General features: G+C 47.2%; 1 protein-coding gene across 1 annotated transcript in view; it reads left to right on the forward strand.

Moving 5' to 3' along the window:
• Positions 1 to 2,160: 2,160 nt before the first annotated feature.
• Positions 2,161 to 27,370, forward strand: part of SNTG1 (syntrophin gamma 1) — a 272,233-nt gene continuing 247,023 nt past the window's right edge. Inside the window, exon 1 of the mRNA XM_070749155.1 lies at positions 2,161 to 2,243. The gene's annotated coding sequence lies outside the window, so the exon portion shown is untranslated. The remainder of the gene's footprint in view (positions 2,244 to 27,370) is intronic.

Raw genomic sequence — 27,370 nt, forward strand, 5'->3', positions numbered from 1 at the left:
ATTTTAGCTCCGTTATTTATTGTCACCGTGCGAAAACGGAACTTGGTCTCCCCATTCCGACCGGCTTTATTTCCTACCGCTTTTTCACATCAGGGGGAGGGGGGGGTGTCGTGACAGGGTGAATTAAATGTAATATACATTCCCTTACACTTTGTTCGCTTTGAACAGTGTCTAGCCCCGTTCTCAGGCGCAAAGCAACCCCCGCTCTATTGACTTTTACGGCATTTTAAGTTAAACAAGGGTATGGAAGTTCCTTAAAGAATGGTGTGGAATTAAATGAGGTATGGAAGTTCCTTAAAGCAGTGTTTCCCAACCTTGGCAACTTAAAGATATCTGGACTTCAACTCCCAGAATTCCCCAGCCAGCATTCGCTGGCTGGGGAATTTTGGGAGTTGAAGTCCAAATATCTTCAAGTTGCCAAGGTTGGGAAACACTGTCTTAAAGAATGGTGTGGAATCAAAACACCGTTTCTTTTTTGGGCTTCTATTACTTCTGACTGAAGATGTGATCGAGTTGGACCATCACATCCTCCGACCCCACGTTTCTGGTATATTATAAACCTCAAAGGAAACGTTAGTTTTTAATCGCGATTAAGATTTTTAGCATCCAGTTGGAGAGCTATCGGGGTAAATATACCTGAGAGATTGAGAATTCCCCCCCCCCCCCCCAAGTGGCCTGAAAGCGAAGCTTGGAAACTGCACATTCGCGGCCCGTTCTCGGCTTTATTTCGCAGCTCTTCTTAGCTAAAACCTGATCTTATTAAAAATCTTATCAAAATCCGTGGGATTTTTTTTTGTTTCCGGCTAACAGCATCGCTGGAAAGAACTTCTCGGATGCTGCTGTTCATAAACGTAGTCCCAACATTTCGTGCCGAAACGCCGCCTTTAAAAACGAGTGTGATTCAGTGCATATGAGGGCAAGAGAAAAAATATATACGAATTGGTAAGACTTTGGGGAAAAAAATTTTCCCGGCTACTCTGTGAAAAATGAGAGAATTGAAGCGACACGTTACCAAGTGGAACTTTGGGGGTGGTTTTTTTTCTCCTTGATTTCCCATTAGCTGCGCGGCAACTCAGTCACATCGCGACAGATTTCCGCCCCTCTTGTTTTATTCCAACTTAGTGATTCGCATATTAATTAATCACCTCCTTGCGGTGTGCCTCGGATTCTTGTGATCGGCCTCCAGAAGAAGCGAAGGGAGGCTGGACGGAAGCGGCGCCCTGGTAAGAAAGGGATGAAGGCAACGTCTTGCGAGCGCGCAGCTTCGCAGGAGCGGACGGCTAGTTGCAGATAACCCCGAGGAAGAGAGAGAACGGAGGGCTGCAGAAAGGAGCTGCTGGTGGAGGGGTGGGGAGAGAGGGGAAGAAGAAAACAACAACAACCCTTCACTTCCCGAGGAATGGCGCCAAGGCTTTTAATTGACGGCGCCGCCAAAACTTCCTTCCGTCCCATCAGCATCTCCGCTCCCCTTCCCAACAGGCCGCTGGGGAAAGCCCCCTCGCCTTGAGCTTTCCGGATCCGTCTTTTTTCTCGGGGTCCGCTCCACCTGCAGCAACTCGGTCGTTTCAAAACAACACGCGCTGCTGAGCGGCTCGATTCCCCTTGCCGCTGATCGAAGGGGGGGGGGGGGCGGCATTGGGGGAAAAAGGGGGGGCGGACGGTCGGAGGAAGATACCGAGCGGCTTGGCGCGTTAGTTCCAGGATTTAAGCCTGCAGGCATGGACAACGCCTCTAGACCGGGCAGCCAAGGGAAGAAGCGTGGCGGCCACCGGCGACTCTAGAACGAGCTCATTGTGGCTCCTTTCGCGGGGATCTGGCGCTGCTGAAAAGGAGATCTTAGCAGCTTCTGCCTTCTCTCCTTTCTATTCCCCTCCGCAAGCTGGAGCTTTGTTCTTTTCGATGTTTGGATGTGCGCAGCGAAATATTGCGTCCCTCCCCCCCCCCGCCGCCGCGATTCCCTCAGTGGATCTCTAAAGAACCCGTCCTTTCCTAGTTTTTGAGATCGCCACTCGGATCGCGAACGGATTCTCGACCGCCCCCCCTCCCCGGGTGCCACCTGAGCCTTGGCTGCTTGTCTCCCGGAGCGAAGAGGTGATGGCTCCTTTGGCCGAAGCGTCTCTCAACTGAGCGGATGGGAAATAATTCGGAAGAGAAGTTTCCTGAGGTGATTTGGAGAGAGAGAACGGAGGAGTTTAAAAAAAAAAGTCCGCCGTTTTCAGCCGAGAGGCAGCAGTCGCTAAAAAGTAAGTGTGCTTCTGGTTGTGTTGTTGCTAAAGGGAAGCCCTGCCCTTCTTTTCAGCACGTTTTGGGTTTTTTAGATGAATTTGTTTTCTTGCGAGTGGGAAGGCTCTGTTCGTTGCATTAAATGCAGCCCTACATTTTCGAGTGGTCTTGGTTTGCAAAGACTTTGAATGCAGTAAATGTGCCGTCCCGCTGCAAGGCAGATTTGATGCTTCGTTACCTTAATGTTGACTGGTGAAACCAAGGGTGCAGAGGTGTGTTCTCCACCATTGCCATTGGTCACAGAAGAGGAGAATTTGTGAAATCTACTGCAAGTTAGACCAGACTCAGCACATATGTAGTGATTGCTAAAATTTTCCTCTGCAGCTGTTCTTTTCCCTTAAACTCACATAGGTCAAATCCAATTGCCACTTTCTGGATAATCCTCATGAGCCAGCTGTCCATTCTCCCACATCAGGTCTTTAGTGCACACAGGCTCTGAGTGTGTCAACTCTGTCTTTTCCATCATCTGGCCACAACATAATGATGAACCAATGTACTAATGTAGCTGCTCCCAGTCACTATTTGTAAACATCTATGCACATATTTGTCACCCTCAAGGAATCTGTTTCTTACTTCCACAAGTCTCAGAAGCCTACCACTGTTTTAATTCTATGCAACCACATAGGTGATCTGTGTTCCTGCAATTTACCTGCTCCTATTTTTTTTTATTGCAGTCTTTGATGTAGTATCATGAAAGTGCTTTACTAGGGATCACCGCTCCCCCTGTCATTTGATTGGTCAGTTTCTGAAGCCAACCCTTCTGCTTTGGTCTTCCCATATGGCATGTCTGCTAGGACTGGGGCCTACAGTGGGCCAAGGAAATTGAGATCTTCTTACAGCTGTTTCTAGATTCAGATAAAAAGGTGTTCATTGTGAGTAACATTTCTGTGGCTGCATACAGCCACGATGGCCATAGTCTAGGCTAGGGCAGTTGTCCTTAAACTGTGTTGATCCAGTTTCCTCTTCCCTAGTCTGAAACGATGTCTTTTTCCTCTTAGCTCTCTTACTTTATACAAGTATCTCTGCAATAGCAATCCCCAATTGGATCCTCAAGTCACAAATGAGCAATTGCAAATTGTACTCCCCAGAATATATCCAAACAACCCCCTTAACGGCAATTTCCTCTAACTAAAGAAACAGTGTTCAAGGGCTTTGAGAAAGGGCTTTGAATGGGCATTGGTGTTCATCTTTACCATGGACTGATGAGAGTCTTGTCAAGCTTTATCCCAGTATGTGACGACAATCTGCCTCTGGATGGGGAGTGTCAAATTAAGATTCAACTCTGACATGATTAAAATGTTTGAGTCTGGAAATTCTCAACCTCTGCTCTTGATTAGGGCTGAGGTTCCCTTTCAGGATATGTGTACAATTTAATATCGTCAAAAGCAGATACCACCTGTGGCCAGGAAGGCCATTGCACAAGCTCATCTAGTGTCATTTGCACCATGTCCAACCACAGGTCTCTTAAAATACTTGGTCATCTCTCATTGAACTACTACATATCTTTCTACACAGAGTTACCTTTGAAGACCATTTGGAAGGCTTAGCTGATCAAAACCACAGTGGCACAGGCAATTATGAACATGTCACATCAAGCCCATTTAACCCCCCTGCTTTGTGAGTTCCATCAGTTACCAGTCAGGTTCTGGGTGCAATTCAAGGAACTGATGATCATTTATAAAATCATGTGAAAGGGGCTAGTTACTTGATAGAATATCTTCCATAATTGTTGCCCATTCTATACAAATTGTAAAGTTGTCTTATTCTAGGATTAGTTGATCAAATAAGTTTACCACATTGACCTGTGTCCTAGGAGATGGGCTTTTTGTTGATGCACTTATCTTCTGGAAGGACAGCGGGTTTCAATTTACCTAGAGATCTGTTTAGTTCCCACCCTCATCTTATTTAAACAAATCCTTAAAATCTCTTCTTTCCCTAAAGCTTGGCATAGAATAGGTAGCGAACCCCTTTGATGGACGATTCCTCATTTGAATTCTGTTGGTTTTTTTTACTGTGTATCGGGTGGGTGGGAGAGAGAATTGCATTTCACTGTTTTCTGTTGTATGCTGCCAGAATTGCAATGGAATTGGGTGGCCTGTAAATCTAATGAGTAAAATATATTAGGTGGATTGTAGAGTTTTACAGGTTCACGTGCAAGCACAACAAGGGCCATCACTTGCAGTGCTAAACAGGCTAGAGAGGTTACAGAGAGTAGACAAAACTCACAAACAAGTGCCGGAAGCATGAGTGAGAAAGAGCCAAATGAGGTCAACTGCACATCTTCTAAAGACAGTGACCACAGCCAGAAAAAGAAAAAAAGGAAAAGAAATGTGAGGAGCTCAGCTCTTGATGCAGTTACTTTGGGTAAAATGATAGTTTTGAGTACAACTTCTGGTTTCTAGGAAAAGCCAGGTTCAAACAGTTGTCTTAAGGTCGCATACTGTGAGACTGGGGAGTAATCTATGGAGATATTGGAAAAAGATATTTGGGGAAGATGTGTTCCTACAGTGAAGAGGGTGGCAATGAATGGCTCTGAATTCTGCAAAGTGGCCTCCAGTTACGGTAATTCTTATGTAGCCACCAATCAGTTTGGTTGCATCTACCAGTCTCGGCTGTTCTTAGTAGTAAAAGCCATTTGTTGCCCTTATAAAGATATAATCACTGTTGATTGTCAGAGATATAACCGTAAAACCCAGGAACATAGAACTATGAATGGCCTGAAGCAAAAATATCAAAAAAGCACTGAAGAGCTAAGTGCAGGGGAAGGATAGGTTACCATACTTTCTTAAGTGGTAATGACTTGATGAATGAACTGTTGACAAATGGCAGAATAATCAGCTATGGCTAATTTCCAAAAAAACTAAGAAGGGGGCTAGACTTTTATTATGGATATTTATTGTATAAACAATAAACAGAATATGACCAGAAAAATCTCAAAATATTAGAACAAATTGGGAATTACAAACAACAGAACAGGACAGTGGCAGACCAGTTTCATATCGATACCAATAAAATTGTACAGACACCACATTGAGCTTCATAGAATTGTAGGTTTAGAGTCCAACCTTCTGCCCAAGGCAAGAATCATTATACCAGCTCGAGCAAATGGATTTTCAATGTTTTCTTAAAAACCTTCAACAATGGAATACCCAAAATTCCAGGAGACAAGCTGTTCCATTGTTTAATAGTTATCAGGAAGTTCCTTCTTATTTCCACGTTGGATCTGATGAGCATCCACTCACTGCTTGTTGCCTTGCCCTCAGGTTTTCCTAGAGAATAAATTGATGTTTCTTTCCTATGGCAACCCTTTAAGTATTGGAAGACTGCTGGCATATCTCCCACCAGTCTTCACTTTCTTAAGTTGAACATTTCTGGTACCTTTATCTGTTTTTTATAGGATATAGCCTCCATTATCATCTTTGTTGCTCTTCTCTGCAACAGAGTAGAGTCTTTTTTTGTGTTGTGGCCAGAACTTCATGTAGTGGCTTTATCATTGAGGTATAGAGCATTACTATCATAAGCCTTGATCTTTGTATTGTCCTTCTGTTGATGCAGCCCAAGTCTCCACTGATAGCTGCAACACATTTGATTCATGGGGAATCTTTGCATTTTTGAAAGCTGTATAAATTGCCATATACAAAGATATGCTATGAGAATAATTCTAAAAATATAGTAAGTTTACAAGTTCTGTCTATAATAATATACATAAAAGCTATTCAATGATACTGATTCATTCATAATTGATGCCTAGAAGCTAATATAATTAGTTGTAAATGTATATGAAGGTACATCAATGAGAATTTGGATCTGAATTTGCAATATGAAGATACTGGAATGAGTCTGCAACTTGTTCCTTACAGTAACCAAATGTCTTGCTCATTTTCCTATTAATTGATTGTTCTGTGGAGGCTTAATATGAATATACTCTGCCTCTTAAGTAGCTGTATATACTTATAGTAGTTCTCCATAGTGTGGCAGTGAGTCAGTCTTTTACTAAAGTATGTAAAGTAGAATACAGTAGTGGGCATATATGGAATTTGGGGTTTGTTTAAAATATGTTATATATTATATATGCATTACTAGATACATCTGTAGGATATGGTCAAAAAAGTCAAGAAAACTAGTATGATGTGATGGAAATGCTGCCTATTTTTTATGTATGGCTCCTGAATAGAACAAGGACTTTTGAGTTATATTAGAAAGCAAATATTTTAAAATATAAAAGTTTTGCTTGCCTTCTGATGACATTTAACAGCACAATACTTTTACAGAATATCTTACTTTTTCAGAATTATGTTCAAGGATTATTAAGATAATATTGCCATAGTCATTAGAACAAGAGATTCTGAAGTGTCCATATTTCAGTAACTGCAGGTAAGCATATCTGAACTAAAATGTGCTTAGTCTCAACAGTAGGCTTAAAGAAGCTATATACAGTGAACCCTCGAGTTTCGCGAGGGTTCCGTTCCAAGACCCCTCGCGAAACTCGATTTGTCGCGATATAGCGGTGCGGAAGTAAAAACACCATCTGCGCATGTGCGGCCATTTTTTCATGGCCGCACATGCGCAGATGGTGAAGTTTGCGTGTGGGCGGTGGGGAAGACCAAGGGAAGCCGCCCAACAGCTGATCTGCTCGGTAGCGCGGCAGCAGCGAGGAGCCGAAGATGGGGTTTCCCCTTTGCCTGGGCAACGGGGAAACCTCATCTTCGGCTCCTCGCTGCTGCCGCGCTACCGAGCAGATCAGCTGTTGGGCGGCTGAAGGAACGTTCCCTGGGTCTTCCCCGCCGCCTCGGATCCTCGCTGATGCCCGCCCGCCGTTTGCCGCTCGTCCCGTTCGCCCACCGCTCGCCCCGTTCGCCCGCCGCTATCGAACTTGCTATCGAGCCTGCTAATGAAATCCAACCCGCAGCGGCCCTTTCCCTCTCCAGGCTGCGGGAGGGGTCCGGAGAACAATGCCTGGCGCCGCGCTCCCGGCTGGGCTTTTTTCCCCCATTTCCCCTCGGGTGGAATTTCAGACCCTCCGCCGGTTGGATTTCATTAGCAGGCTCGATAGCAAGTTCTTCCTCCCTTTAGAAAGCCCCGCAGCCTCCTCCGCCCGGCGAGGCCGCCAGCGAGGACCTGCAAAGCCGCCGCCGCCGCAGCGAGGCCAAGCCGCCCGCTCCCACGGCACGGGCTCCCAACACAGCGCCGCACAGCCCGCCCTCGGCGATGCCTCCGCGGATCTGCAAGCCCAGCCGAGCGACGCCTCTGGTCTGGGCGAAGGCAGTGGGCAGGCCCCGCTGCAGCAGTCCCCGCGGGCACCGCGCGCCAAGGGCCGGCCAGGCCGCCGGCCAACAAAGGGGCTCCCTCGCCTCCCTCGGGCAGGTTTACAAAGGCAGCGCGGCAACTTGGAGCCCAGCACGCCCCGCAGCCCTCGCCTCGCCCGCCCCCGCCTGGCCGGCGCTCCGGCTACCCCCGGCTGAGGAAGAACCGAGTAGCCCCCGCCCTCCCCCGCCCGGCTCCCTTCAGCCCCCCGGGGCCAAGCGGGCGGGGGGCGGGCGGGACTTCGCCTGTCTCCGCCGCCCGCATCGCCCCTCCGGCGGGCCGGCCTCCCCCGCCCGCCTCTGCTGCAGCCGCCGCCGCCTCCCCGACTGGCACAAAAGGGCCCCGCCCGCCCCGCCCCGAAGCTTACCTTGCGAGTTTTTGGCTGCGGGGGGAGAAGTAGGACTTTCCTAACTCCCTCCCCCCGGTCGCCGTTTGCTGCTCGCCCGTTCACCTGCCCGCCATCAGGACCGCCGCGCACTAACTTGATGACGGCCAAGCCGTCCCAGATCGTGGGGAGGGGAGCTCTTCTCCAGCCAGGGGACGGCGAGGCCCTCCCAATGCCCCACGCTTGGAGCCGGAGTGAGGCCACTTCCGCCTCCGGATGAAGGAATCTCCTCAAACTCAAAGCCTGTATCCTGCCGCCCGGTTTACCCAGGACACGAGCGGCGAAGTGAGCCACAGCCACCTCCGTTCGGGCGAAGGAATCCCTGGGCAACGGGGAAACCCCACTGAAACCGGGCGGTTTGGACTTTCCATTCCTCCAAGTCACTTCGCCGCTCGTGTCCTGGGTAAACCGGGCGGCAGGATACAGGCTTTGAGTTTGAGGAGATTCCTTCATCCGGAGGCGGAAGTGGCCTCACTCCGGCTCCAAGCGTGGGGCATTGGGAGGGCCTCGCCGTCCCCTGGCTGGAGAAGAGCTCCCCTCCCCACGATCTGGGACGGCTTGGCCGTCATCAAGTTAGTGCGCGGCGGTCCTGATGGCGGGCAGGTGAACGGGCGAGCAGCAAACGGCGACCGGGGGGAGGGTAGCCGGAGCGCCGGCCAGGCGGGGGCGGGCGAGGCGAGGGCTGCGGGGCGTGCCGTGCTCCAAGTTGCCGCGCTGCCTTTGTAAACCTGCCCGAGGGAGGCGAGGGAGCCCCTTTGTTGGCCGGCGGCCTGGCCGGCCCTTGGCGCGCGGTGCCCGCGGGGACTGCTGCGGCGGGGCCTGCCCACTGCCTTCGCCCAGACCAGAGGCGTCGCTCGGCTGGGCTTGCAGATCCGCGGAGGCATCGCCGAGGGCGGGCTGAGCGGCGCTGTGTTGGGAGCCCGTGCCGTGGGAGCGGGCGGCTTGGCCTCGCTGCGGCGGCGGCGGCTTTGCGGGTCCTCGCTGGCGGCCTCGCCGGTCGGAGGAGGCTGCGGGGCTTTCTAAAGGGAGGAAGAACTTGCTATCGAGCCTGCTAATGAAATCCAACCGGCGGAGGGTCTGAAATTCCACCCGAGGGGAAATGGGGGAAAAAAGCCCAGCCGGGAGCGCGGCGCCAGGCATTGTTCTCCGGACCCCTCCCGCAGCCTGGAGAGGGAAAGGGCTGCTGCGGGTTGGATTTCATTAGCAGGCTCGATAGCAAGTTCGATAGCGGCGGGCGAACGAGGCGAGCGGCGGGCGAACGAGGGGAGTGGGGGGCGAACGAGGGGAGCGGCGGGCGAACGAGGGGAGCGGCGGGCGAACGAGGGGAGTGGGGGGCGAACGAGGGGAGCGGCGGGCGAACGAGGGGAGTGGGGGGCGAACGAGGGGAGCGGCGGGCGAACGAGGGGAGCGGCGGGCGAACGAGGGGAGTGGGGGGCGAACGAGGGGAGCGGCGGGCGAACGAGGGGAGTGGGGGGCGAACGAGGGGAGCGGCGGGCGAACGAGGGGAGTGGGGGGCGAACGAGGCGAGCGGCGGGCGAACGAGGGGAGTGGGGGCGAACGAGGGGAGCGGCGGGCGAACGAGGGGAGTGGGGGGCGAACGAGGGGAACGGCGGGCGAACGAGGGGAGTGGGGGGCGAACGAGGGGAGCGGCGGGCGAACGAGGGGAGTGGAGGGCGAACGAGGGGAGCGGCGGGCGAACGAGGGGAGTGGGGGGCGAACGAGGGGAGCGGCGGGCGAATGAGGCGAGCGGCGGGCGAACGGGACGTGCGGCCGCCGAACGGGGCGAGCGGCAAACGGCGGGCGGGCATCAGCGAGGATCCGAGGCGGCGGGGAAGACCCAGGGAAGGTTCCTTCGTCCGCCTAGCAGCTGATCTGCTCGGCAGCGCAGCACCAGCGAGGAGCCGAAGATCTTCGGCTCCTCGCTGCTGCTGCGCTGCCGAGCAGATCAGCTGCTAGGCGCCCGCTCGAGAGCAAGAGGGGGAGAGATAGAGAAAGAGAGAGAAGGAAAGAAAGATGAGAGAGGGAGGAAGAGAGTGTGAGAGAGGAAGAAGCAACATAGAGAAAGAGGGGGAAGACCCAGGGAAGCCTCTGCCCGGCGGGGAAACTCCACCATCTACGCATAGGGCACGCATGCGCAGATGGTGGAGTTTACTTCCGGGTTGAAAACTCGCGATATAGCGTTTAGCGAACATCGAGATCGCGAAACTCGAGGGTTCACTGTAGATTCAAACTGTAGCTTACAAATGCTTATTAGGATTACCTACAGTTTAGGATTTAATTATTTGGATAAGTAAAACTGGAAGGAGAAGCTTTTTTCCTAAATCTGGGGCATGCAAGGAATTTCAAAGGAAATCTGTCAGTTGAAACCGAAGCAAAGTGCATTTTGTTGCAATGTGCATGTGCATCGCAAGTCAATATGAGAATGAATAAAGAACAAATTCAGAATGTTAGAATGGTCAAGTCAAAGTTCTATCTAAATTCTGTAAAGATGCTGCAGATGTTTATGCTATTCATATATCTTAAATGTTACTAAGTTGAAACACTAAGAGAGACTGATCACTAATTTAGACCTCTGGCAACCCAGAAAAGCCTGAGATGGCTGGGATTAAAGGGGGAATGGCAGGAAACTGGCTGGGCCTTCTTGTCGTTCTCAAATTTCCTGGGAAATTTTTCTGGGATTGTGTACTTAAGTAGAAAATGGTTCTTAAGTAGAGGTACCACTGTATATAATATTCAAACGTGAATGGCGTGGTGGTCTAGTGGTAAAGGCTGAAAGCTGAATCCTAGGTAGTGTTGTGATTAGCTCTGGCTCAGCTTTTGCCCCAAGGAATGTGGAGTTGGATGTGGGGGAAACATCAACATGTTCCAGGCCTGTTTTGCTGCCGACAGAGTCGGCCAGTGAATTATCCTTTGAAGAAGGAAGTGTCGGTGGGATGGAAGAGGGAGGCTTGGCAGACAGCCCAGGAGAAAGCCAAGCTTCATTATCTTCACTTGATTCAGATGAAGAGACAATGATAGACCCATGCATGCGTAGAGCTATGCATAGGAGAGAACAACTTAAAAAATACTACAGGAGATACTGAGGCCACCTGTGGTTGGGTGGGGCTCCAGTAATTAGGGCTGCTGATAAATTGGCAGCGTGCAGGCCTCGCAGTGTGGAAGATTATCTGATCGTATTGGTTTGGATCGTGTCTTGCTGTTTCTGGATTGTGCTCAGGACTTTGTTTGGATTTCCGGACTTTGGAATATAAAGACATTGTGAGTGTTTATCATGTCTGAACAACAGTAGCTGCGACGAACTTCACAGTTACTGGTTTATTGCTTGGATTTATTGCTGGACTCCGTTATCTGTCTGTATTCAAGAGTGCTTTGTTTGTATAAGAAATCCCTTTGAAGTTTAAAAGGGTGTTTTGCTTCTTTTTTTGTTTAGATAAAGAACATTTAATCACATTCTCTCATGTGTGTGTGTGTGTGTGTGTGTGTGTGTGTGCTTGGCTAAATTTCCCTTTAATTGAAGGTGTGTGGCTGAACAGGTAGTGGGTGATGTTTCTCCCTTATGATACAAAGAAAATATATTTTCTGCAAACTCCACGTAGACATCAGGAAGGGCATCCGCTCAATAAACATTCCGCTCCATCCATTTGTTCCAAATCTGTCCCCTCTTGAGGAACTATAGCAGTGATGGCGAATCTTTTTTTCCTCAGGTGCCGAATGGTTGTGCCTGCATGCTATTTCGCATTTGTAAGTGCCCACACCAATGTCTGGGGAGGGTGAAAACCGATTCCCCCACCCCCGGAGGTCCTCTGGAGGTCAGAAATAGCCTTTTCCCCAACTTCTGATGGGCCCAGTAGGCTCGTGTTTGTTTGCTTGTTTGTTTATTTATTCATTCATTCATTCATTTAATTTGTATGCCGCCCCTCTCCGTAGACTCAGGGCGGCTCACAGCAGTAATAGAAAACAATATACAATACAAATCTAATACAGTGAACCCTCGAGTTTCGCGTCCTCAAGGATCGCGAAAGGGCTATTTCGCGAGTTTTCAACCCGGAAGTAAACTCCACCATCTACGCATGCATGCCCTTCCACGCATGCGTAGATGGTGGAGTTTCCCCGCCGGGCAGAGGCTTCCCTGGGTCTTCCCCCTCTTGCCCCCGTAAGACCCCAGCGGCGGCGCGAGCAACGGCGTGGGCGGGCGGGCGGCACGCGCGGGGACACCCCAGCTCGGCTCCCCAGCTGGGAAGCGGCCCCAGCAACAGCGTGGGCGGGCGGGCGGTGCCCGCGCGCTTGGGGACATCGCAGCTCGCTCCCCAGCTGGGGAGCCGAGCTAGGGAGTCCGGACCGCGCGCGCGTTGCTGGGGAAAGCGCGCGCGCTTGGGGAATCCCTAGCTCGGCTCCCCAGCTGGGGAGCGGAGCTAGGGATTCCCCAAGCGCGCGCGCTTTCCCCAGCAACGCGCGCGCGGTCCGGACTCCCTAGCTCGGCTCCCCAGCTGGGAAGCGGCCCCAGCAACAGCGTGGGCGGGCGGGCGGTGCCCGCGCGCTTGGGGACATCGCAGCTCGCTCCCCAGCTGGGGAGCCGAGCTAGGGAGTCCGGACCGCGCGCGCGTTGCTGGGGAAAGCGCGCGCGCTTGGGGAATCCCTAGCTCGGCTCCCCAGCTGGGGAGCGGAGCTAGGGATTCCCCAAGCGCACGCGCTTTCCCCAGCAACGCGCGCGCGGTCCGGACTCCCTAGCTCGGCTCCCCAGCTGGGAAGCGGCCCCAGCAACAGCGTGGGCGGGCGGGCGGTGCCCGCGCGCTTGGGGACATCGCAGCTCGCTCCCCAGCTGGGGAGCCGAGCTAGGGAGTCCGGACCGCGCGCGCGTTGCTGGGGAAAGCGCGCGCGCTTGGGGAATCCCTAGCTCGGCTCCCCAGCTGGGGAGCGGAGCTAGGGATTCCCCAAGCGCGCGCGCTTTCCCCAGCAACGCGCGCGCGGTCCGGACTCCCTAGCTCGGCTCCCCAGCTGGGGAGCGGAGCTAGGGATTCCCCAAGCGCGCGCGCTTTCCCCAGCAACGCACGGGCGGTCGGGACTCCCTAGCTCGGCTCCCCAGCTGGGAAGCGGCCCCAGCAACAGCGTGAGCAATGGGGTGGGCGGGCGCGAGCAACGGGGTGGGCGGGCGAAGGGCGGGCGGCAGTGGAAGCAAAAACACCATCTGCGCAAGCGCAGATGGTGTTTTTACTTCCGCACCGCTACTTCGCTAAAAATCGATCATCGCGTGGGGTCCTGGAACGGAACCCTCGCGATGATCGAGGGTTCACTGTACTTAAAAACTAGAAACCCATAATTTAAAAAACATACACACAACATACCATACATAAACAATATAGGCCTGGGGAAGCTATCTCAGTTCCCCCGTGCCTGACGGCAGAGGTGGGTTTTAAGAAGTTTACGAAAGGCAAGGAGGGTGGGGGCAATCCTAATTTCCGGGGGGAGCTGGTTCCAGAGGGTCGGGGCCACCACAGAGAAGGCTCTTCCCCTGGGTCCCACCAGATGACATTGTTTAGTCGACGGAATCTGGAGAAGGCCAACTCTGGGACCTAACTGGTCACTGGGATTTGTGCGGCAGAAGGCGGTCCCGGAGAATATTCTGGTCCGAGAATAGTCTTCCCCCAGTTCCAAAGGCTTCACTGGATCCGGGGAAGGGTAAAAATGCCCTCACCCATCACCCTGGAGGTGCTCTGGAAGCAGAAACGCTCTCCCAGTGCCTCTGTGTGAGCCAAAAATCAGCTGGCCAGCACACACATGCATGTTGGAGTTGAGCTAGGGCTATGGAACACATGCCAGCAGATATGGTCCATGTGCCACCTGTGGCACCTGTGCCATAGATTCGCCATCACTGGGCTATAGGGTCACGAAAAGAAAACCCCCATCTAATTAAAAACTCAAACATTGTGCAAATATACATATACACTTATTTGTAATAAATAAAAAAACTTCTTGTATTTTTTGTAAATGAGTCCCATATTTCTTTTAGCCATTAAAATGTCTAGGCCTATAAGCAATCTACTTATAAATAGCAAGTATGATCAAGTCTTCAATCCATTGATTAAATGGGGCCATACGTTTATCTTTCCAGTGCTGTAATATCCATCTTTTTTCCATAGAAAAGGCACAGATAATCCATTTACATTTTCCAGTTGTCAAATTCCATGCACTAGGTAAGTAATTCAAAAGAATTTTAGCCTTTGAAAATATTAGCTTTTGTCACATTTACATGGTTCACTACTTTCTCCCAAAATTTAGGAAATATAGGACATTATAAAAATGTGTTTTAAATAAGCCTTGTCCTTATTACATCTCCAACAAAATCCTAGACAATTCTTACAAACAATTCAACACAGGCATATTGGAATCCAATAAATTCTAAATTTTTAGACATTCTTGCCATAAGTTTTAAAACATTCATCCATTGTCTAAATTTTATTTTTCTTTTATTATTCTGAACCTCGTTAAATGCATATTCAGTACTGAAAGCTTAAAGGCTCTTTCAAAGTTGATTTTAATTACAGGCTGCCCATTGCAATTTTAATACTAGAAGGGTATGAATTATGCTAGTTCTCTATGTAAAATATTCTTTGTAAGTCAATCATATGGAAAAGGTGTTTTTTGGCTTTTAAAAATAATTAGGAAATTCTCTAATACTCTAATAATCTTTTTTTAAATGCCTTTTAGGAATGCTTCATTTAATGTTCATGCTATATTGTATAGTTTGGTTTCAGTACTTTCAGTATACTAAAATACTAAATAAACATTTCTGTAAAAGTGTACATTTTAAAGGCATAATGTAAGTGAGAACAATACTGTTTGTGAGAACAGCTCCTAGGATTTGCACTCTGAACAAAATTTAAAAATGGCTTTGGAACTGCAAATTAGAACTGCCCCCACCCTCTTTGCCTTTCGTAAACTCCTTAAAACCCACTTCTGTCGTCAAGCGTGGGGGAACTAAGACATCTCCCCCTTCCTATGTAGTTCTAGTACATGATATGACTGGATGTATGTTTGTTATATTGGGGTTTCTTGCTTTTAGATTTTAAATGTGTAATTGTTATCTTAGATTTTTTAATTATTAGATTTGTTAATATATATTGTTTTTGTTGTTGTTGTGAGCCGCCCCGAGTCTGCGGAGAGGGGCGGCATACAAATCTAATAAATCAAATCAATCAAATCAAATGTATGAATAGTATTCTTGCTTTGAATTATGGTTTTCTTAGATTCTGATCTTGTTAATGATTGAGGCCTATTCTTTTTCATCAAAGCAGCCTGGATAAGTGTGAACCTTATCTAACAAAACTGTTTCCATTCATTTTCCATTCCATTTATTATTATCCCCCCCCCCGCTTGCTGTTGTTGCCAACTTTTGTTATCATGTTCCCATTACTTTCCTAACATTAAGAACAACTTTTTCTCCAGAAGAGTTTATAGTCCCTTGTACAATAACTATGACAAAACCAAATAGTATTTGAACCAAGGTTCTCCTTCATGCCCTGTCTGTCTTCTTTGGTGACACAGGAACTTCAGCTACATTATAGCTTCTGTATGTTCTGTGTGAAACCTCTACAAATATGGATGATGTCTTTTGGTTCTCGCTCACCTTCTAGTACCGATGCTTGTTGAAGGGCTACTCCATAGTCTTCTTACTACTTGTAGTGGCTTCTCCCTTGGAACGGGATTTATAATTTAGAGTGTGGCTTGTTTCCAATCAATTCTTTGTTCATGTAGAGACCTGAGATCGATGCAGATTTGTACTCTACTGTGATTTTACTGTAGATACTTTAATCTCAAAACTATGCTTATTGTGATTGTTTCTGCAGTCAAAATACGATAGTAAAACAGATGCAAATTAGTGATAGATTGTAAATGATTCTGTTAATAGTTTTTGCTCACGCATAACGCTTTTGCACAAGTAGGTGGGCAGAGTGTCTTGCCGCCAGCGCTACCGGTTCTAAGAACCAGTCTGAACTGGGAGCAGCCCACTGTTGATGTAAATCCAGAAAAGAAATATGTTTGCTGAAATATCTTCATATATTAGTATTAATATATGAAGAGTCACTTGTTGAGAAGGGCGGCTATAGAAATAAAGTAAAAGATGAATAAATGATCATTATTGGCAAAAATAATGTTTAGGAAGATACACTTCACTTCCTAGAGAAGGAGAGGGAAAGAGAGATGCACGTTGCAGTTTTCACTAAAAATGTGAATACTTTTGAATTTAGAGAAGTTTAGATATTCACAATACTAACTTGTGAATTATCTTGAACTTGTGCTGTTCTCCACATGAACTTCCAAATTAATAAGTCAAAATAAGTACAGGTAGTCCTGTAATTACAAGGATAATTAGACTGGGATTTTTGTTGCTAAACATCATATAACCATGTTGTTTAGTGATAATAATCCCAGCACTTCAGATTGTCACTGTTAACTGAATCTCACCAGTCGTTAGACAAGGACCCAGACAAATCCAAGCCATTCCCAGCTTGGTTTCTTCAATCCCCAATCCTCAGTTCATAAATTATAGCATCTATTTCAACTCCTGCCACCAATCTATTTCACCATCACCACTCTGCCTTTTGGCTGCCCTGTACAGTGGCACTGCTGAGTAGCAGTGGCAGCATTGATGGCGCTGGGAACGAAATAGGACACGGTTGACCTTCAACAGTCTGAACTGGCTGACACCGCTCCCAGATCACACTTCAGCTCCAGTGGTGACACTGTTGAAGTGTGTTGTCTCATGTCCTCCACAACCATCTACTCCACTCAAGCACAACATTGCAAACCCCCATGTGTTTCTACTGTCCTGTGTTCCACACGCTCTGTCAGGCCCAGTTGGTCTTGTCATCTCCCTCTGATTTCTAACAAGGTGTTCCAAGGCTAGTCTTAAGTGAGGCAGCTGCTGCCCATGCCAAGCCTTTTTCCCAAGGCTACTTTTAAGAAATTTAATAAAATAAAATTAAAATGGTGGCGCCCATGGACCAGCACTGACCAATCCAGTTCAGCGATGTTATCGTGACATCAGGTCACTACCAGTTTGGGTGAACCAGTTAGAACCGGGAGGAACTGACCCCTGGTTTTATATATCCTGGGGTAAAAGCTATTAAATTTATAATTGGCATAAAAGCACAGTTGTGATAATTAAATCTATAAATATACTATTTACAAATTTACTGACCTGATACTTTGAAGGTTCTTTCTGGTTTGAGAGATTTCTATTTTCAATTTATGTTGCCATTACTGACCAAGCTAAGAGTGCTTCCAGAAAGATGCTATTATTTAGTTCCTGCCTCACAGAGTTCACACAGTAAGATTTTCCATTTGTGCTGTTAAATCATCTCAGTTCTTTTTATCCTTTTTTTCTTATTACAAAAGGTATTGTGCAGGGAAAAAAATAGCTACCTATGGGTTAGTAGTATTTATTGACTATATCTGAAGCCATATGGGTCTCCAAACTTGGCAACTTTAAGAGTTGTGGACTTCAACTCCCAGAATGCAATGCTGACTGAAGAATTCTGGGAGTCCACAAGTCTTAATGTTGCCAAGTTTGAAGACCTCTGCTACAACCTAATGAATTCTGAATATAAAAATACAGTATCTTCAATAAGTTTGTGTAATTTCCAGGCTATAGTATACAATGCATTCTGTACATATTTTTAAGAGACTTGATATCTTGTGCTGTGTTGTGCAGACTAAACGTGGCCTTACAATGGCTTTGTAAAAAGCAAAGTACTGTATACTGTAGCTTTTCTAATTGAGATAATTCAGTAATCAACAACTCTGAAGGCATCAGGAATTTGTGATCTTATAATTCTTGATATTAAGCTACAAGAACTGCTATCCATGCTGGCAAATGATGGATGCAGACGCTGTAATCCAGGGATTTGCCTCAGGTGACTTGAAAAATAGTAAGAGTGCAGCCCTGGACTTTAAAAACAACAAGACAGGGAAAAATAGAAAGTTTAGAGAAGTAAAACAAAATAGTTTAAAGAACTATACATAAATACTATGTATGCTTCCAACTTTATAGAAAGATATGGAGTTTAGCTTTGTACCACATATCAATTAGGTCAACTTTTATATTCACTTGAAGACTAATTGGAACACACAGTATGTCAAAGATGACTACCTTTGGGCATGCAGCTTTTGAATGATGATTTATTACATGTATATGGTTAAAATAATACTGAACCAAAATGTTATTGAAGTCATTACTCTTCATTTCATGCAAATAATTTAGGTTCTGGGTAGATCATTAAATGTTCAGACATTTTATTTCTGAAAATTTTACATATTTCTTTGCATTGAGTAGATCGGAAGGTATTCCCCATAGGAAAGCAAGGCATCCCTTGACCAGACCAAGGAGACCTCATCCATCCAATTATAACCATGTCAGTTGAGAGCTTGAGTTCTTTCAAGCATTACTTCCTAAGAAAAAATCTGCACAACAACAACAACCAACAAGAGTTGGAAGGGACCTTGAAGGTCTTCTAGTCCAATCCCCTGCTTGGGCTTGAGACCCTACACTACTTCAGACACTTCCAGTGTTGGAACATTCACAACTTCTGGAGGCAAGCTGTTCCACTGTTTATTTGTTCTTTCAGGAAGTTTCTCCTTAGTTCTAATTTGCTTCTCTCCTTGATTAGTTTCTGCCCATTGCTTCTTGTCCTACCCTTGGATACTTTGGAGAATAGCCCGACTCCCTTTTCTTTGTGGCAACCTGAGATATTGATACACTGCTATCATGTCTCCCCTAGTCTTCTTTTCGTTAAACTAGACATACCCAGTTCCTGCAACTGCTCTTCATATGTTTTAGCCTTCAGTCTCCTAATCATCTTTGTTGCTCTTCTCCGTACTGAAGGAGTGGGTCCAGCAGTCCAGCAGTCACGCGGGTTTTCTTAAATCGTTAAATATTTTAATTAATTGGATTGTTGTGACTGTTTTACTTGTTGTGAGCCACCCCGAGTCTTCGGAGAGGGGCGGCATACAAGTCCAACTAATAAATAAATAAATAAATAAATAAATAAATAAATAAATAAATAAATTCCTCCCAGCCAGAACCTTCTCAGGCCTTCAGGGATCCTCCTATTTTTCCGGCTGATATTTCTTCCTTGCCTCCGGAGTTTCAGTCTATCTTGTCTGTTTTGACTAAAACCATTGATGCTAAACTCTCGGCCATCAATGTTCCTTCCTTGCCTCATCCCCCTCCACGTTCCTCCCGTCCCGTGAGTTCTTCTCCTTCCTACAGAGCCCCAGTCATGGAGGACTCTGATTCCTCTCAGGAAGAGAATGAGGACGTGGATGCAGAAGAGGATGATGACCCCTTTCAGCGTCTGTCGGAAGATGAGGACTCTCAAATTAAGATTCCAGCCCCAGCTGCCATCTTTCCACCTCAACTCTTCAAATCTCTCCTTCTTAAGGCAAGAGTATCCACGGGGCTAGCCGCGCAAGAAAAGCAGGCTACTCCTTCCACAGACGCTCTGGAGGAAAATCTTCCTTATTTCATGGAAGAACAGGAAGACAATGAGGTAATTCCTATGCCCAAATTGTTTAAGGACGCCTTGCTCAAACAGTGGGACCACCCAACCTCTGGCTTCACTCCCACTTCCAAGGACAAGAAGCTTTATAAGCTCTCTCCCTCCTATGAGGAACTCCTAGCCTGTCCCAGGCCAGATGATCCGGTGAAGACTCTTCACTCGGCTGCTGCCATGCCTGGCAAAGCAGAGGAGGTCCTCCGTCCAGAAGACAAGCGTCTTGAGCAAATGCTCAAAAGAGGTTTCTTCGCTGACTCATGGGCCATTAAAAGTGCTGCAGCAGCATCCTTCTTTTCCAGAGCTATGCTCTTGTGGCTTCGTCAGCTCCAACAACATCTACCTCCAGATGATCTACGAGGCCAACAAGATTTCAACAAAATCTTTGCAGCTGCCCAATATGTAGCGGATGCTACTCTCCAATCTTCCAGATTTGCAGCCAGGTCAGTAGCGGCCTCCACAACGGCCAGAAGACTTCTATGGCTCCGCCCTTGGCAGGCGGGAGTAAGGCAGAAGTGGCAGTTAGCCATGGGTCCTCTGAAACGCAATCTCCTCTTCGGAGACCTTCTGGACCCTCTCCTCACAGAGACCACGGACAAGAAAAAGGTCTTAGGACCTACCACCAAGAAGGCCTCTAAACCGCAGTCCTTTCGGCGCACAGGGCGTCAACAGGATCAAGGTTTCGCCTTTCAAAGGAATCCAGGTCAGTATTCCCCTCGATTTCGATCCCAATCTAGAAACTCCAGGGGCAGAGGTTCCCGCTACCAGACGGGATCCTCCTCTACCAGAGCCTCCAAAAAATCCAGATGGTGAGTCTCCCTCTTTTCCCATAGGCGGTCGCCTGGCCTGTTTCTCCTCCGCCTGGCACCGTTCTTGTAAGGACCCCTGGGTCATTGATACTGTGGAAAGGGGTCTCCATTTAGAGTTCATTTCTCCTCCCCCTAACCGTTTTATTTCTTGTCCTTCTCCCAGCTCCTCTACATCTCGTATCCGAATGGAGAAGGCTATTTCTCATTTGTTAGCTATTAAAGCTATCCAGCCGGTCCCCTCTCTCCAGAGAGGCTTGGGCTTCTACTCCATCCTCTTCATGGTCCCTAAGACCTCTGGAGGTTGGAGAGCCATTTTAGATCTAAAAAAATTGAACCAGTTCATAAAATATAGGAAATTCAAAATGCATTCCTTATCCTCCATCTTAGCCGCCCTGCATCCGGGGGATTTTATGGTCTCCCTGGACCTTACGGAAGCCTACCTCCATATCCCCATTGCCAAGGCCATAGAAAATTTCTGCGTTTTACTTTTCAAGGCAGGCATTTTCAGTATAGGGCTATGCCATTTGGGCTCTCCTCAGCTCCCAGAGTCTTCACTAAGCTCTTGGGATCCCTGGCGGCTCATATCCGGGCCACGCCCATTCATATTTTATGTTATTTAGATGACATTTTAATTCATGGAAATTCAAAAAATGGAGTGGCTGCAGATCTCTCCTCCACCATGTCGGTTCTACAGAACCATGGTTACTCTATAAATTTCAAAAAGAGCCACCTTAATCCATCTACTTCCATTCTACATCTGGGAACTGTCATTAATTCTGAGATATCCCAGGTTTTCCTCTCTCTTGAGAGAAAACGCAGCATGTTGGATCTCATCGCTCGCATCCTATCCCAGCAATCTGCCTCCATCGTCACCCTATCCTCTCTACTGGGAAAGATGGTGTCATGTATTGGCATTGTCCCCTGGGCCCGCCTTCACGCCAGGGAACTACAGTGGCTTCTGTTACCATTCCAGAGATCGGGCCACAGCAACTCGACTCGTCGCATCGCCATTCCACCGGCAGTTCGCAGATCCCTCAAGTGGTGGACTTCTCCAGCCCTAGACAAGGGATCTCCCTTCCTGTGCCCAGACCAGTTTGTTGTCACCACAGATGCCAGCCTCTCGGGCTGGGGAGCCCATGCCCAGGGTCTACTAGCCCAGGGCACGTGGTCACCGGAGGAGGCATCCAGGCCCATCAATTGGCTAGAATTAAGAGCCGTGTCTCTAGCTCTAAAGCAATTCAAACCTCACATCTCCAACCAGAATGTTCTGATTCTTACCGACAACATAGCCACCAAAAGCCACATTTGCAGACAGGGAGGCACAAGATCCAAGGCCCTCATGAGGGAGGCCCTAAAGTTAGGCCTTTGGGCGGAGAAACATCTCCAGTCGCTCCTAGCCGATCACATCTCAGGGAGCCTCAACGTCCAAGCGGACTGGCTCTCGCGAGCAACCATAGATCCAGGAGAGTGGAATCTCCATCAAGCACTGTTCCACCAAATCTGCCTCAGGTTCGGCCATCCAGTGCTGGATCTGTTTGCGACCGAAGCCAACGCCCAGCTCCCTCGTTTCATCTCCAGGTTTCCATCCCCGGGAGCAGAGGCAATCAATGCTCTCAGGAGTCCTTGGCCTCCAGGTCTACTGTATGCCTTCCCTCCAGTTCCAATTCTGCCAGACGTGGTCCACAAGATCATCCTGGAGAGGGCTCAAGTAATTCTGATCGCCCCTCACTGGCCTCGCAGGCCCTGGTTCGCGGACCTCCAACAGCTGTCCGTCCAGGACCCCTGGTGACTCCCCGTTTCGGAGGATATGTTGCGGCAGGGGGCCTCCTTCCATCCGGATCCGGAGTGGTTCCACCTCACCGCCTGGCTATTATCCGGAGAGACCTAGACCTGCGAGGGTACGACCCGGACACAGTGGAAATCATCCTGAAGTCTAGAAGAGGGTCTACCAACCGGATATACGACCATACTTGGTCCAAATTCCATCAGTGGTGCTCGCAGGAGGGCTTATCTCCCCTGTGTCTTCCCATTCACAGGATAATCTCCTTCCTCATGAAAGGTTTCCACCAAGACCTTTCTACCAGCACCATCCGTCGCCACCTGGCAGCCATCTCTTCTGTCTTGGTGGGGCCTCGCAGGCAGCCTCTCCGCTCCTTTCCGGAAATCCAAGAATTTCTCAGAGGAGTGGCCAACCTCAGGCCTGCTAAGATCCACAGATATCCTTCCTGGGACTTGCCACGGGTTCTCCATTCCCTTACTCAGGCACCCTACGAACCCCTGAAATCTGCGTTCCTCAGTTACCTATCCTTTAAGGTAGCATTCCTGGTGGCGATTACATCCGCCCGACGCATATCTGAGTTGGCAGCCCTCTCTATCAGACAGGACCTCTGTCAGTTCCATCAGGACAAGGTGGTTCTGCGACTGGACCCCACCTTTTTACCCAAGGTCAGTTCCATGTTCCACAGATCCCAGGATATTGTCTTACCTTCCTTCTGTCTCCAACGGGAGCATCCCCTGGCAATTAGATGGCACACTCTGGATCTTACTAGAGCGCTAAAAATTTATATTCAACGCACAGGACCCATTCGGAGGTCTGAAGCACTCTTCGTGGCCTATCATCCCAGATCCATGGGATCCAAAGTGTCTTCAACAGTGATAGGCCGTTGGATCAGAGGGACCATCTCTAAGGCCTATGAGACAGCTTCCCTCTCCATTCCAAAGAATATTACAGCGCACTCCACCAGAAGTGCTGCCACATCTGCTGCTTGGGCGACTCAAGCCCCGTTGGAGGAAGTCTGCAAAGCAGCCACTTGGGCCTCGCCAAATTCCTTCATAAGGCACTACAAAATCGATTCTTACGCCTCAGCGGACGCTGCCTTCGGCAGAAGGGTACTCCAATCCGTTATCTCTCACGATAGCAATCTAATCCCACCCTAGGGACCTATCTATTGGGTATGTCCCACGTGACTGCTGGACCCACTCCTTCAGTACGGAGACTAGGCGTTGATTGCTTACCTGAACGCCTCTTCTCGTACGGTGAGTGGGTACAGCAGTCACTTCCCTCCCTTTTGTGTGGTCTTCTATGACTTCTATTCCTACCTTTCTTCTAACACATGAGAGTTGAACATTATGGAGCTTCACTACTGAGCCTAGTCTACGGATTCGCGAATTCTGGGGAAGGGGCGGATCCAGCAGGCTTTTTTAATACTAGGCTCAGTCCCATCGGATTGGACAGGAGCAACCCGCGTGACTGCTGTACCCACTCACCGTACGAGAAGAGGCGTTCAGGTAAGCAATCAACGCCTATTCTCTGCACTCTTTCTAGAGTCTCAATATTCTTTTTACATTGTGGTGACCAAAACTGAATGCAGTATTCCAAGTGTGGCCTTACAAAGGCATTATATAGTGGTATTATGATTCTTTGCTGGATTTATATCTTGGTTTTTTTAAAGCAAGAACTGAACTGAGTCGCCCCGAATCTTCGGAGAAGGGCGGCATACAAATCTAATAAATAATAATAATAATAACTGGCATACTCCCTCTGCCTGTTTTTCTCCAAAATCACAAACCTGTAACAAAGGTTGGACTAAGAGAGAGTTACTGGCCCACAGGGTTTTTGATAGAATCTGGATTAGAAGTGAACTAAAACAGATTGGTCTCCCCAGTTATAATTCAATACCTTAAATCAGTATGAAGGCCAGATAGAATTTTTGATTAGTACAAAATGGTCCAGAATTTGAGATTCATTTTTTTTGTTTCCTTTTCTGCCATGCAGGAAGTATGTGTGATTCCTGGAAGGGAACTGGCTCTTGAGCTGCATTCTCCATTCCACCTCTACTATACATAAAAACAGAGGACACCGAGGAGACTTGGCCTTTCTTCTAAACTTTCATAAATTAATACTTTAAGCACTCTGTGTCATAAAATTCCTGCTACAAGCAATAATATTATTTGCTCAAGTCTGTTTTACAAAAGGTCTTAACCCCCTGATGTCTTTCTCTGATTACTTATGATAATGAGTTTTGTTCTAATACTTTCTAAGTTTTTAGTTATGGAAGGAGCTGTTATAAAAACATCTGTACATTTTATGCGTCTATTCAGAACTGTCGCGTCGTCCTTTCTCTCGGCAAATTTTACATAGAGCTTCAAAAAATTCTTCCATATGTGTCTTTTTATATGCCAGTTCTAAAAATTATTTCCCCATTATATATTATGATAGTTTGTTATAGTATTTTTATGGGAGCTAAATGGATACACACAATGTACTGTATATGTGTGTATCATAACTGACATTGAAACTGTAGGATTGAAATATAATGTAGAGGGAGTATCCATGGAAACTAAAATTCGAAGTTACATATCGCAAATGTGAAATATGGTAAAATCGCTATTGCTTTTTTCTGTATGGTATGTAGCATTGGATAATACCAAGAACCAACTGTAAAATTCAGCATCAGTCTTGTTAGAAAACTAGGTTTAGTTGGGACGTTCACAGATTCCAAGAGTCCATCCTGGTAGACTGTCAGCAGTAAGATTTGAGTAAATTATAGTGTGATTAACACTGCGGTATTTACCTATTGTATGTATATGTCAAGGACCTAGGAGTATGCATCTCTAACGATCTAAGCCCCAGAGCTCATTCATTAATAGTTATTAACCTAATATTGCAAAGTTTTTGCTCCAGTTACATTGTATTGTTAACTAGGGCATACAAAACCTTTGCCAGACCAATTCTTGACTATGGCTAATCTGCCTGGAATCCACACTGTACATTGCACATTAATATGATTGAGCGGGTCCATAGGTATTTCACAAGAAGAGTACTCAACTCCTCTATTCACAATAGAATCTCTTATTCCACCAGGTTTGAAATTCTGAGCTTGAACAATCTGGAATTGCATAGTGCACAAAATTGTCTGCTACAATTGTCAATGACTTCTTCATCTTCACAATTGTCAATGACTTCTTCACCTTCAACCACAATAATATACAGGCAAACAAACAAACAATACAAACTCAAGATAAACCACTCCAAACTCAATTGTAGAAAATACAACTTCAGCAAAAAAGTGGTCAATGCCTGGAATGCTCTACCCAATTCCATTATTACAGCTTCAAACTCTCACAGCTTTAACCTCAAATTGTTTACCATGGACCTCACCCCATTCCTAAGAGGTAAAGGGGGGCATGCATAGCATACCAGCATGCCTACCATTCCTGTTTTACTGTCCCCATCTGTACTTACTTCCTTTGTTTATGTTTATACCTATACAGTGGTACCTCTACCTAAGAACACCTCTACTTACAAACTTTTCTAGATAAGAACTGGGTGTTCAAGATTTTTTTGCCTCTTCTCAAGAACTCTTCTCCACTTACAAACCCAAGCCTCTGAAACTGTGACCGGAAAAAGCGGGGAGAAGCCTCCGTGGGGCTTCCCTAGGAATCTCCTGGGAGGAAACAGGGCCTCCACTCTTCCTGTGGTTTCCCCAATTGCATGTAGTATTTGCTTTTTTTTACATTGATTCCTATGGCAAAAATTGCTTCTTCTTACAAACTTTTCTACTTAAGATCCTGTTCTCGGAACAATTTAAATAAGTAGAGATATACCATTGTATCACTAACATAAATAAAGAATTAAAAAAATGAAATAAATACTGTCTACCATAGTTGAACTACAAAACCCAAGATCAACTACTTGACGGAATGAATAAGTTTTAGAATGCTGTGACCCATAAGTTCCAGAATTTAATTTTGAAAACTGATAATTTTACTTTAGGCTTTAAGTTGCATAACTAAACCCAGAAGGTTCTAAGCCTCTGGTTTTTTTGCATATGTATTCTGAGGGCAGAAAGTAAGCTGGAGTAGCACAGCTTAAGGATCTGATAACTCAAGTAGTCCTACTTGGGAGCTACTGTGAAACCTGGTCTGCTCAGCATCAATTATATTGCAGGACTACTACTGAAACCACATAGAGCCATGATGGTGAACCTGTAGCACACATGCCACAAGTGGCATGTGGAGCCATATTGATGGGCACGCAAGCTCAGGTCTGGCATGCATGTTGTGCGCCGGCCAGCTGATTTTCGGCCCTTCTGGGCCCACTAGAGGTCAGGAAACAGCTTGTTTTCAGTCTCCAGAATGGGTGGAGAAGGCTTGTTTTTGGTTCTCCCCAAGCTCTATAGCCTTCTTAGGAGACTGGGGAGGGTGAAAACAGCCTTCCCCACCTCTCACTGGAGGTCCTCCAGAGGCCGCAAATGGTCCGTTTGCCAAGTTTGGTTGAACTGGAAGTTTTATCTTTTTGTTCTCTCAGGTTTCAGAGCCTTTCTAGGAGCTTGGGAAGGGCAAAATGGCCTCCCTCCGAGAGGCCCTCCGGAGGCCAGAAATGGCCCACTTCCCAACTTAAAGAAGTTGGCAAATGGGCCATTTCTGGCCTCTGGAGAGCTTCCAAGGGGTTGTTTTTATAGGTGGCCCATGTGGAATTATGGATGTGGGCATGCACATGTGACTTCCCCCTCCCCCTTTCCCATTTTGGCACACAATCCAAAAAAGATTCGCCATCACTGATAAAGAGCTTTCTATGACTCTCAAACCTGGCAAGTTTTGTGAAATTTTTTCTGACATTGATTTTGCCTTCTCTCTGAACTCTCCATATGTTATTCCTTTAGATACTTTTTCTCAGGGGGCTCCCTGGATTAGAACTATGAAATTTCCTTGATGGGTTTATGCTATAGCAACACAGATAATGAGCTGCCATTCAGGGGACCTCAGAATGTTAGCAAACAATTATAAACAATAAACAAATGCACTGTTAGTTGAGATCATGTTGATAGCACATATCTACAAATATTAATTCATAACAGATTTAGGCCAGGTGGCCTCTTAATTTTTCTTATCTAATGTGCCCTTTTTCTTCTGTAAGCTGAAAACGCACATCTTCCAGCAGGAGTATGCATATGAAATACTGTGTGACTTTTCAGAACAGACATATTTCATCCTGAGCTAAGTCAATTTAATTCAATAACAAGTATTTGATCTTA

The sequence above is a fragment of the Erythrolamprus reginae genome, chromosome 3 (genome assembly GCF_031021105.1).
Source record: "Erythrolamprus reginae isolate rEryReg1 chromosome 3, rEryReg1.hap1, whole genome shotgun sequence".
In the NCBI taxonomy this organism is placed as follows: Eukaryota; Metazoa; Chordata; class Lepidosauria; order Squamata; family Dipsadidae; genus Erythrolamprus; species Erythrolamprus reginae.